Source organism: Perca flavescens, chromosome 15 (genome assembly GCF_004354835.1).
Source record: "Perca flavescens isolate YP-PL-M2 chromosome 15, PFLA_1.0, whole genome shotgun sequence".
NCBI classification, from domain to species: Eukaryota; Metazoa; Chordata; class Actinopteri; order Perciformes; family Percidae; genus Perca; species Perca flavescens.
In genome coordinates, this window is record NC_041345.1 from 29,211,539 (window position 1) to 29,223,414 (window position 11,876).

The 11,876-nt window shown below is 39.7% G+C and overlaps 3 non-coding genes across 3 annotated transcripts; 1 reads left to right on the forward strand and 2 right to left on the reverse strand.

Annotated features, from left to right (window-relative positions):
• Positions 1–9,064: 9,064 nt before the first annotated feature.
• Positions 9,065–9,137, reverse strand: trnak-cuu (transfer RNA lysine (anticodon CUU)). Its single transcript has one exon. It is a non-coding gene; the product is annotated as a tRNA-Lys (tRNA).
• Positions 9,138–9,509: 372 nt separating this feature from the next.
• trnak-cuu (transfer RNA lysine (anticodon CUU)) lies at positions 9,510–9,582 on the forward strand. The gene has a single exon. It is a non-coding gene; the product is annotated as a tRNA-Lys (tRNA).
• Positions 9,583–10,527: 945 nt separating this feature from the next.
• On the reverse strand, positions 10,528–10,600 carry trnak-cuu (transfer RNA lysine (anticodon CUU)). Its single transcript has one exon. It is a non-coding gene; the product is annotated as a tRNA-Lys (tRNA).
• Positions 10,601–11,876: the final 1,276 nt, after the last annotated feature.

Genomic DNA, 11,876 nt, shown 5'->3' on the forward strand with positions numbered 1-11,876 from the left:
CACACACACAGACACACACACACACACACACACACACACACACACACACACGTACAAGTGCACACATGGCAGAAGTCAAATCAGTTTGTCTTGTCCCACACACATATGCACACATTTGTCAATCACACTGTCAAGAGCCACCATCATCACTACAATCACCATCATCATCATCATCATCATCATCATCATCATCATCATCATGTGGACCTGCTCAGGTTACTGTTTGTGTTTCTGTGTAGTTAGTTTATAATATTCTTATGTATCAAAATAAGTTAGTAATAGCCTGATTTCCTTACAAAATGTCCTGAATGAAATCAAAGAGTGGATGCATCAAAATGAACTGCAGCTCAATAATACCATAACAGACGTTCCACTGATCGGTCCACACTGTGTGACTGAAGCGCCCACACCCAAGCTGGGTTCCTCAGCTCCCTGGGCCCCAAACTTAAGTGTCATATTTGTCTTGAACCATACTTTGAAAAGCAGGTCAAGACAGTCGTTCAGGCTTGTTTTCTACAATTAGGAGCCATCGTCGTTCAGTGACATAGAGAAGGTCATACATGCTTTTGTGTCTCGAGATAACTGTTGTTATGATTTGATACTATAAATTAAATGGAATTGAAAAAATACTATAGACAGCCTTACTGCACGCACAGAGATGAGAAGGGTATGTATGGACTAGTCTTACTCTGGGGGTTACGGTGAATAAGCTAAATTCCCAATAAGTTGGCGTGTTCCTTTAATTCAAAGTCAAATTACAGATTTTAAAAACTACTTTTACAAGTAAAAGTACACAAAAATACTACTCAATTAACAGTAACGTGAGTAATGGTAATTTGTTACTTTCCATCTCTGGTCACAAGCAACTTTCACACGGATAAAACTGCTTCAGAATTCTGCTGCCAGGCTTTAAGCGATTGACCAATCACAACAGAGTGGGCCAGCTGACCAATCAGAGCAGACTGGGCTTTTCAGGAGCTCAGACAGAGCGTTTCAGACAGAGGCATTGCAGCAATGGGCAGCATGAGAAACATAGTGTTTCAAAGCATGTAAACCTATTTTAGTAGACCCCAAGAGTACAAATATGACGCTGAAACTGAGCATACTAGAACCTTTTCAAAGAAGAGCACCTGAACCTGAAAGTAAAACATCATGTAGATTCTGACACACAGAAGGACAATCAGACTTCTTTTTAAAACTTATATCACTATATACAATGCCTAGACTACTGTATCTGTTGGCCTGTGTTGTGCTGCATGTGTGTGTTTGTGTATAGGGCATATAACTAAGTCTGTAACAGAAACCCTGTAGTACACTGAGCACAATAGAACCTCTTAAAGAAGAAAACACAGAAGATGAGCATTGATGCATGGAGAAATGGTACAAACAAACACACACACACACACACACACACACACACACACACACACACACACACACACACACACACACGGATCAAGTTGAGGTCTGTCCTGGATGAAGGTGTGACTAACTGCTCTCCTCCCAACAAGGGTTCTCATCTCAACACAGAGCTGACTGAACATCAATACACAGACAATATCTGATATCTGTTGATATTATATTTTCTACTACACACACACACACACACACACACACACACCAGACTCAACTCTGAGGCGGCGTGGCTCCCACACACTCCACCCAGCTGCCATTCTATGTCAGTCAAAGTCTGCCATGACCAATCACAGCGGCTTGTCATTCCCCCTTTGTCCTGGAACCCTTTGGTCATTTTTAGACAGAGACAGGCAGAACTGACAGCCATTCAAATGACTGACTGTGTGTGTGTGTGTGTGTGTGTGTGTGTGTGTGTGTGTGTGTGCGTGTGTGCGTGTGCATGGTAACACCACTGGAATGTAGTTTTACCAATTTTCCATCAACCACTCCCTCTCGGTGAAAATGGAAGCAGCAGAGGCTTTACTTCTTTATTAAACAGACAAACATTCAGCAGGTCATGGACATTCTTATCCAACAATTGAAGATTCCAGTGTGTAAAAAAACACATCAATCAAATGAAATATAATTAATTAAATATAAAACATAAGATATCTAAACATAATAAATAAACAATGACATAATTGTTCTATAAGATATAACAGTGTGCATTCACTTTTTTGTTTGTTATAAGGGTGTTTGTGTACAAATTGAATTCAACCAGAACAATGTAAAGGTTTGGGGAGGACTTAGAGAATCTTGCCTTATGTATGTGAAATATATACAAGTTTAAGATTTGTCACATTACTCAGAGGTTTATTATTACATTTGAATTTAGTGATAATGTCTTTAGGAATAATTGTGTCCATTCTTGTTTTACCCACATTTCTTTGAAACAAATACAAAACTGTTTCCGGCTGTTTTTCCTAAACTTACCTGGTCGTTTCAGTGCCTAAAATTTAGCTTTCTTCACCGCATAATGCTCACTATTTATAAATGACTATTCTCAGTCAGTCAGCTATTCTATATTCTATATATATATATATATGGGGTACTTTTCATAAGATCATCTCTCAATGCAAATCAAACCAGCTATTAGGCTAACTGAAATAAAACCATGCCAATCTCTAGGTATGGTGAAGGGTATGTGATGATGTGGGGGGGGGGCTATTTTAATTCCAAAGGCCAAGGGAACTTTATCAGGATGCATAGTATCCAGGATCCATGGCCTTTAAAAATAAACATCTGCCTGCCTCTATGGGAATTTAACATAGGGGTGTACTTGCTTATGGCCCCTGTATTTTAAGCAAGAACATTTATTTATTTACGATACATTATTCATTCACAAAGAAAATTGGTGTCCTTAAAGGATGGATTTTCAGAGCAACCCAACCTGAAAGCAAAAGATCATGTTGATTCTGACACACAGAAGGACAATCACACTTCTTTATAAAACTAATATCACTGTATACAATGGTGGCCTAGACTACTGCATCTGTTGGCCTGTGTTGTGCTGCATGTGTGTGTGTGTATAGGGCATATAACTAAAGCTGTAACAAAAACCCTGTAGTACACAGTTATTGCAACACACACACACACACACACACACACACACACACACACACACACACACACACACACACACACACACACACACACACACACACACACACACACACACACACACACACACACACACACAGAATAGTGGCTGTAGACTGGCTGTTTGCATCACCCAGTGGTTACAAGGAGGAAGTGCATATATGACAAAAAACAACAAGAGTTGACACACTATTACAGTGTTTCTTCTGGGAGACATTGTCACTGTTCTGGTTCAAGAGTTGATCCTGAGATGTATCAAGAGTTCTGGTTGCATCAGTGCATTCTGCATATGAGATTAAATGTTGTGTTCAAGAACAGTGAACTCAGTATAGGACAGCGACAGATATAGAAATACTAGTCAACCAGCCAGCCACTGAAGCAATAGAACACTTCGATACATATCACAATCAATACAATTCAGTTTATTTTAACATAGTGTCAAATCATAACAGAAGTGATCTCAGGACACTTTCCAGAGAGAGTAGGTCTAGGGCTGTTGGAACGAATTTCAGAAGTTGAATTTAATTCAAACAGGGAAAAAAATCTATACTAATCAAATGCTGAAATTACCAAGAAGTTACAAAAGTGTATATTTTATAAATATGTTGGGTAACGTTAGCGAATCTCTTTTGGCCCAGAACACACAATGTCAGAACATTTGTCTCCCAGCAGAAACACTTTGCGGCTGACACTCGTAACACAATGACCTGAGAAACATCAACAACAGGAAGCATTACAATATGTATCACCGTTGTCTTTAAAGTATCTTTGATTTAATTATTACTGTAAAACCAAGATTCCCTTGCGGATCCCTTTATTGCATGGGTTGTGCTACTTCACAGCATATGTCATAGAAAAGAATCAGAAATGCTGCAACATGCTTCAATAGGCTCTCTTTTTTACCATTTTTGTGTTGCGTAATTAGCGATGAAGTAGTTCAAGAAAGATGTTTAATCTTGGAAATGAAAAATGTTACTTTCAATTTTGCAACTTTTATTTGCAAGCAACAAAATGAAATGTTGCTTTGCTTATGAAGAATGAGGTAACAGAATCTCAACGATATGTTCCATATCTGAAATCTGCACTCACTAAATAGCATTCACGACTGTAGTTCTTTGTTTCTATCAATGCTTAACACTGGCCTTGATTTTTGAATTTAGAGCTGTGGGGATTTGGGTCTGTAGGACTGAGACTACCCTGCTTTCTGGCTGTATCGCCCACACCCCACCTTCCCTCTCCTCTATTTTCACTAACTTGTCTCTATATGTTTACCTTCACACTGGAATAAATGGTTTTTCTGTTGCTAATTGCGGCTGCGTGTTTTTCTGTTGGCTGGTTTTGTGTTTCTCCAATCAGAGCTCTGAGATCCTGCATGGAACCCGTTTGTTTTTTCAAGCACAGGGGCATCATTTATAATGAGAGTGTGTGTGTGTGTGTGTGTGTGTGTGTGTGTGTGTGTGTGTGTGTGTGTGTGTGTGTGTGTGCGTGTGTGTGCGTGTGCGTGTGTGCGCTATTTTTGCTGTCTCGTGGGTCCCACCAGGTACAGCAGATCCTAAGACCTCAACCATACGGTTAGAATTACACTTAGGTTTAGACTTAAGGTAGATGAGTTAAAGGTACAGTCGTAGGCGTAATTTACAGGGGGGATGGGGGTGTTACAACCCCCTTCCCCCCAATAATCATAAGTTCCCAGGGCAACCCCTGGGAACCCCCCAAATAAAAAAGCCTAATATAATTTCCTTTACACAAATAGAGCCCTTTGCACCACAACTTCAAATTCACCCCAATGCAGAAAATGAAGTGTATTACATTCAAAATTTCTCATTTTTTTTGCTCAAAAGTGGAGATCCCAACCCCCCCTCCCCCAATGTTGAACCCAAAGCTACGCCCTGGGGTACAGTATAAGATAAAGTTAACCTTTTGAACCCAGATTGCATCCTAAACTTTCTCGTAAAGTCAGAGGAAAAGTTGACACAAATAAGTTGAGTGTAAAGTCATATACAGTATGATGTGTAGTTGTTTGAAGGAGGGATGTGTGTGTACACATGGGAAGGTGGGATGGCGTTTTATTGTTGAGTGATGTATCTTGTCGAACACAGATGATCTTTGGCCAGATGGAGGCAAACCCCGGTTTGCTCCTGCCCCAAACCTGGGTTATATTTATTTAGTTTGTATTTATTTGAAAAGGAGGCGTGCGGCCCAGCAGTATAAAGGCCATGTGTTTTGCTTCTCTTTTCATTGCTGAATGAGGAATGATGGGAGTTCGGTGATGAGGCCCAATTTTGTCTGACTTTGGCACACCGACAGAGCTGGAATCACTGCAGTCTGTACAGGTTGTGTTTTCCACCGTTTGTGGTGGTGATCAGATCTCAGCAAGGCTGTAAGAATGGGAAAGGAATGTATCTAACTACATTTACTCAAGAACTAAGTACAAACTTGAGATACTTGTATTTTACTTGAGTCTTTTCCTTTCATGCCATTTTCTACTTCTACATTTCAGAGAGAAATATTGTACTTTTTACTTCACTGCATTCATCTGACAGCTTTAGTTACTAGTTACTTTACAAATTAAGATTTTTGCTCACATAAAATACAGTGTTTTATTATAAATTAAACTACCTAACAATATAATGGTCTACAAGTCTGGCTGAAATGATTAGACCATTAGACAGTGGATTGACACAACAGTTTGGATCGTTTCCAGTTTCTAAAATGTGAGGATTTTTCTGCATTGAGTACTTTCACTTTTAATACTTTAAGTGCATTTTCTAGATGATACTTTTTGACATTTTCCATGCAGGACTGTCTTAAACCTTTTCGGAGGCCGCTGGAGTTCAATGTTTTGTTGGATTCTGTACATGAACTTTCAAAAAAAAGGTCTTCCAGAAACATTTTTGAAAATATCAATATAGTTATTGATTGTATAGGCTAGTCATAGTTATCTGAAGGTTTGCACCAGTTTATTATTTAGAATTACAGATGTATTCAGATGTTTCTGGAGGTCTCTGAATGTTTTCAGAGGTTCCTGGAGGTTTAGCTTAGCTTAGCAAGACTGATTCTGTCATTTTACAGGGGGTTGTTTTGTGTCCAGGACGAGTTGCCAGGCAACCAGTGGAGACTCCAGGAAGTTACTGGTCCCAGCACAGAAAAAAGGCCGGCACATAACCCCACCTATGAAACACTTTGGTTCTTGTACAGGTCAAACAAACAAGAAATAACGTAATTAGTGAGCTTTGGTGCTGGTAGGACAGACTAGCTGTTTTCCCTTCTTTCCAGATTTCCAGATTCCATTAAAAATGCACCATCTAATCATAAATCTTCTCATCTAAGTCTAAATAAGCAATTAAGCATATTTGCCAAAATGTCTATCTATCCCTTTAAGGAGTCTTGCTGGGGACTTCTGGGGTCTCTCTGGGTTTTCAGATTTTTCTGGGGTGTCTGGGTCTCTCTGGAGATCTCTGGAGGTTTGTTAAGGCCACGGCTGCCGGCTGTTGTCTGCAGTGACCCTTCTGCTGTCGCTTGACTACTTATGGTGTCGGTGGCTTGGCGTTTTGAAAGCGCTAATTCATTTTTACAGCCAGGCTTCCAGCTGGAGCCTGGTGAAGAAAAATTACATAATTACATTTCCACATCCACATTAAAGGTGACGGTTTGCAGGCAGAATTTGGTCATGCAGAGACGAGCCAAATGGAAAGCTGCAACGTCACCTAGACACTGTTACACCGTTGCTTTAGGGATAAGGTTTACGTCATGCTACAAGACAACAATATCACAGCAACAGAGACAGAACAATCACTCACAAGAGGAACTCAAGCATTTCATCAGTTCGGACACCAAACTTGCATGGTAAAATAATGTTGTCTCGTGTTACTTTGACTCAAAGGCCCTTTAGCCAGAACATTTAGACATACAGGTAGAGGCCAAATGGAGAGTTAATACAGTTACCTCAGTGTAGGGACAAACTATAGTTTAAAATGCCTTAAAACATCCATATGCTGAGCTATCATCTAATCCAGGTTCCACTCACATAGGCTAGATAGATAGATAGATAGATAGATAGATAGATAGATAGATAGATAGATAGATAGATAGATAGATAGATAGATAGATAGATAGATAGATAGATAGATATTTAGTTGTAGTAGGCTACTCCACAGAAGTGGATGGTTCCTGTTGGCAGCGTTGCTAACATCCAAATTGCTAGCTGGCGCTCATCTCGTAACTTAGCTAGTAGTGTTGTAATCATAGACTGTATACAGTCTATGGTTGTAATAAGTGTTTTTAGTCTTTTTTACATAACTCATCTCTAGAGTAGTTAATATAAAAAAGCAATTATTATTAAAATCATAGTGCACACAGTAAGTAATTCAATCACTTTATTTGTCGTCCTGCAAAATAATGATTCTCTTTGTGCGTAAAAGCTGTAGATGACTGGTAATACTCCCTCCTCTCCTCCAACACCTCGCTCTCTCTCTCTCTCTCTCTCTCTCCTCTCTCTCTCTCTCTCTCTCTCTCTCTCCCTCTCTCTCTCTCTCTCGTGCAAGTACTGTGTCTCTTTATCATTTTCATCCCTCCCACTTCTCTCTCTCTCTCTGCCTCTCTCGGCGTCTCTCTCCCCTTCTCTCGCCCAGCCCACTTTTAGTGACACCACAGCTTTAATTGCCCAATCACCAGGAGGCCAATTTGTCACTGTCAACGCCCTGTCCAATCAGCGACTGCATGCTAATTCCCCCCAGCCAATGGCAGTGAGCGTGGATGTTAGTGCGATATATAAACCAGACAAGCAGTGAAGCAGGACACATCAGGACCGAGAGAAAACAGCCTTATAACGTTATGCCTTTCATAAATAAAGGAAAGCATGGTCACTGTCAACAGAAGGTGCAATAAGATATCCTGCCCATGACGTTTGATTGGCAGGTGGTCTCTAGTAAAGACAGGGGAAGAAGAAGATGGAGTAGAGGCACAACAAGAGAGAAAAGTGTACTTTTTTTATCTAATCATTCCATCACATCATCCCCCAACACACACAAACACACACAAACAACTACTTGGACACATGTGTGCGCACACACACACACACACACACACACACACAATGCGCACACACATACACTTCAACATTGGATGCCAAATGAAACAGGGTGAGTCATTTTAAACATGACGTGCCAGTTGACCCAAAATAAGCAGTCTTCCCCCTCTGTATACATACACCTGCTCTGATGAAAGCCAGACCATCTGAGAGAGATGATGATGACTTATTTCTTTCTCTTGAGTCAGCATGTATTTTCCATTTTCTGTATTTCTGCAGGACTCTGTCTCTACAAAACTTGCTCTATAGAGCAAGCCAGTACGGGAGAAATTATACCCACTTATCAAAACCACATGGAGAAACATGTATAATTTGAGACGGCTATACGGTACATAATGTAAATTGTATGGACATTTTTCACTTTGTATTGTTTTAGGACACTGAATCTAAAGTAGATTTATGGTTGCTTTTTTTTTTAACTGTTCAGCAGGAATAGGCCCTTTAATGTCAAAGTGAGTTCAGATCTCTACACAGTGATCTAAATGAATTACAAATGTAAAATACAGAATACCTTTTTGCAGAAGTAGTCTCAAAGCCTACAGGAATGGCTTCAAGACAATAATGTTACAGTAATGTACAAAGTGTTATAAATCTCTTGCAACATCATCAGAATGAGCTTTTTCTTTCAGACTGCTGAACTGACAGTCACCCAGTCCTGAAGAAAGGTTATTCTATCATTACTGTAGAAATGATCTTGAGAAAGGAGAGTCTGTTGCACTAGTTTTCAGTAGGTTAATGCATGCATCACTTCATATTTGCATGCTAATCCTATGTCTTTCTGAAAAGAAATATATGAATTTTAAATGTCTGATGCGGTTACTATTGTCAGTTATGATCACACATCCTCAGAGGGATGATTAATTGTTTAATATGTTCTTCAAAGAGCTCCTAGTTAAGGATACTTTTCAATCAAAATCTTATCGCCCAACGTGGGGCTCGAACCCACGACCCTGAGATTAAGAGTCTCATGCTCTACCGACTGAGCTAGCCGGGCGCTTCTACTGACCTCTGGTGGTGGATTCTAATTATTGTCGGTAAACTGTGTTATGCATAGAGTTGCATAGAGTTTTTGTGTGCTTATTTTATAGCTAGATAAAGGGGTTGTGGCCCTCAATTGCAGAATAATAATCAATAATGATTGTATCTGCTTGCGTCTGCAAAAATCTTACCTTTGCTTGACTCCTGTTTTGCAGATTCTGGAAGATATAAGTTAAATATAGTGCAAACATATAACAACATATACCGAATAAGTAGGCCTATTACACACTCTCACTTTACCCATTTCACTTTCCCTAATTCTCTCTCAAACACACATCACATACACAAGGTAAGATCGCGATCTTCGTCTCCATGAAGACAGAAGAGCGCCCGGCTAGCTCAGTCGGTAGAGCATGAGACTCTTAATCTCAGGGTCGTGGGTTCGAGCCCCACGTTGGGCGATTAGATTTTGACTGGAAAGTATACTCAATCAGGAACACTCCAGAACAAAGAACTTGACAGTAAAACAAGCCTTTGTGAATATACATGCATTCAAAATGGTAACTACATGAAACAATGTTGTAAATTCATTCTTTATCAGCCTCTCCTTTTTCAAATCAATCATTATAGATCATATCTACAGTAAAGACAGAAATAACCTTTCTTTAGGACTGGGTGACAGTTCTGAAAGAAGAAGCTTATTCTGATGATGTTGCTGTTAATAAAGAGATTGAGAATACTTTGTACTACTAATAAGCAAATCATGTGCACTGCACATACACTCAACTGCAAGAATGGTTCTATTTTGTGTTTGTGAAGGAAAAAGGCAAGCATCAATATAGATAGCAAAGTGTCAAAAAGTGTGAAAGAAAGCCGCCAACATTAACATTGTTGTCTTGAATTTAATTTTGAGTTATTTGAATAACTCACTTTGAAAATGAAGGGCCTTTTTCTGTTGAACAGTTTCAAAACAATACAACATGAAAACGTCCACGTATTTTATACTATGTATATGTTCTGTACAGCAGTCTGAAAATATACGTTTCTCTATGTGGTTTTGATAAGTGGGTATAATTTAACGTTACACTTTTGTATAGAATGTGGGTGCGATACAGTAACGTTAGGATTATGTATTGCTTTTTGAGGAGAGTCAAATATCTACAGTAGCTAATGGTGTGACCATAACCCAGCAAAAAAATAATAGCTACAGTATCAACATTTCGTTACATTGTAACAGTATGACAATGATAGACACAGATGAGCTAGATAGCCTACTACAGAGCAGGCTACCACCAATCAATACCAACACCTACTTTATAGTTATTTCTCTTTTGTAATAAATAGGCCTATGTTTTAGCTGGATAGCTGACTATGACTATTTTATGTGCGTATCAATCAAAACTCTGCGCCCAACGTGGGGCTCGAACCCACGACCCTGAGATTAAGAGTCTCATGCTCTACCGACTGAGCTAGCCGGGCTGCCCATATTCTCCAACAGGGGGCATTTGTCATAGATTCCATTCAGTGTAAGTCATTTCTTGTTGTAGGATGGCGATGGCACTTCTCTGCCTGTGAATGGCTTACCCTGGTATTGTACACTAACACTAACCAATTTTACTTCTCATGCCTTAACTTAACCAATCCACACGACGAAGGCAAAACAATTCTAGCCAATCAGAAGCACAAAAGGGCGGGTCATGCCCTCGCCATCCTTGTAGGCTAAACGCAAATTTGCAAACGGAAAGCAGGCAAAAAGAAATTGTGAGGGGATATGTGGGTAGTTACCTTTTCTTCACCAGGTAAGATAAGATACAAGTAACGATACATTAAGATAAATTAAGTAAAATAAATTAGGGTTTGGAGTTTCTTAGATGACTAGCCTGTTTATAACTTCCCATATCGGACCGAACATGGAATAAAATGCCTATAGGCCTAACGTTACTGCCTGACAAATAAACCACACGTTGTAAAAACGTGGAAAAAAAAGCTGCTGAACTCAAATAAATTCGATCCAGATTAAAAATGACCACATACCATCATGTACCATGGGCTACTGTAGTGACGGGTTGATTGAAATGAGGCCATCGATTATAGTTAAATAGAGCCTAGTGATTCCTCTGTTACCGTCAGAACATCACAATGGTATGCTACAGACATAAAACAAAGATTGATAGAGGACCTCTATTTTAATATACTTATATACTTTATATTAACAGTAGGCTTTTTTAATGATAATAATGCGTCTATTAGAATGATTTGAATGTGGAATGTTTGAATAATACATGAATGAGTGAAATGAATGATAAATGAATCCAGTCTGCAGTCACTGTTCATTTCTCCACTTTCTATTCAAAGTTATAAATAGTCCTTATTTGGGGCACGTTCAATCTCAAAACGTTGTGCACCCATCCACCTCCCCCTCCTCCTCCCCCGCCGTTACAGTTTAAAAAAAAAAGAAAAACGTGTCGCTACCTTTTGTCTGGGCTGAACGTGGCCCCGATTTCATGTATTTCGGGCTGTCACGGGTCAGTTGGAGGAGGATGAGGCAGCCAACCAATCACATTATTCCGTAATAAAACCACAACGAACCATTGGCTGTGGGGGTAGAGTCACGTGTCTGCCGACGTCGCACGGTTTCTACCAATAACATCCCTGACCACACCCCCGACTCTCTGAGCTCAGTGTTTCCAGGGGTCGTAGATTTGACTGCTGATTGGATGATAGAGCACAGGGGTAAAATGAACTGTACTGTTAA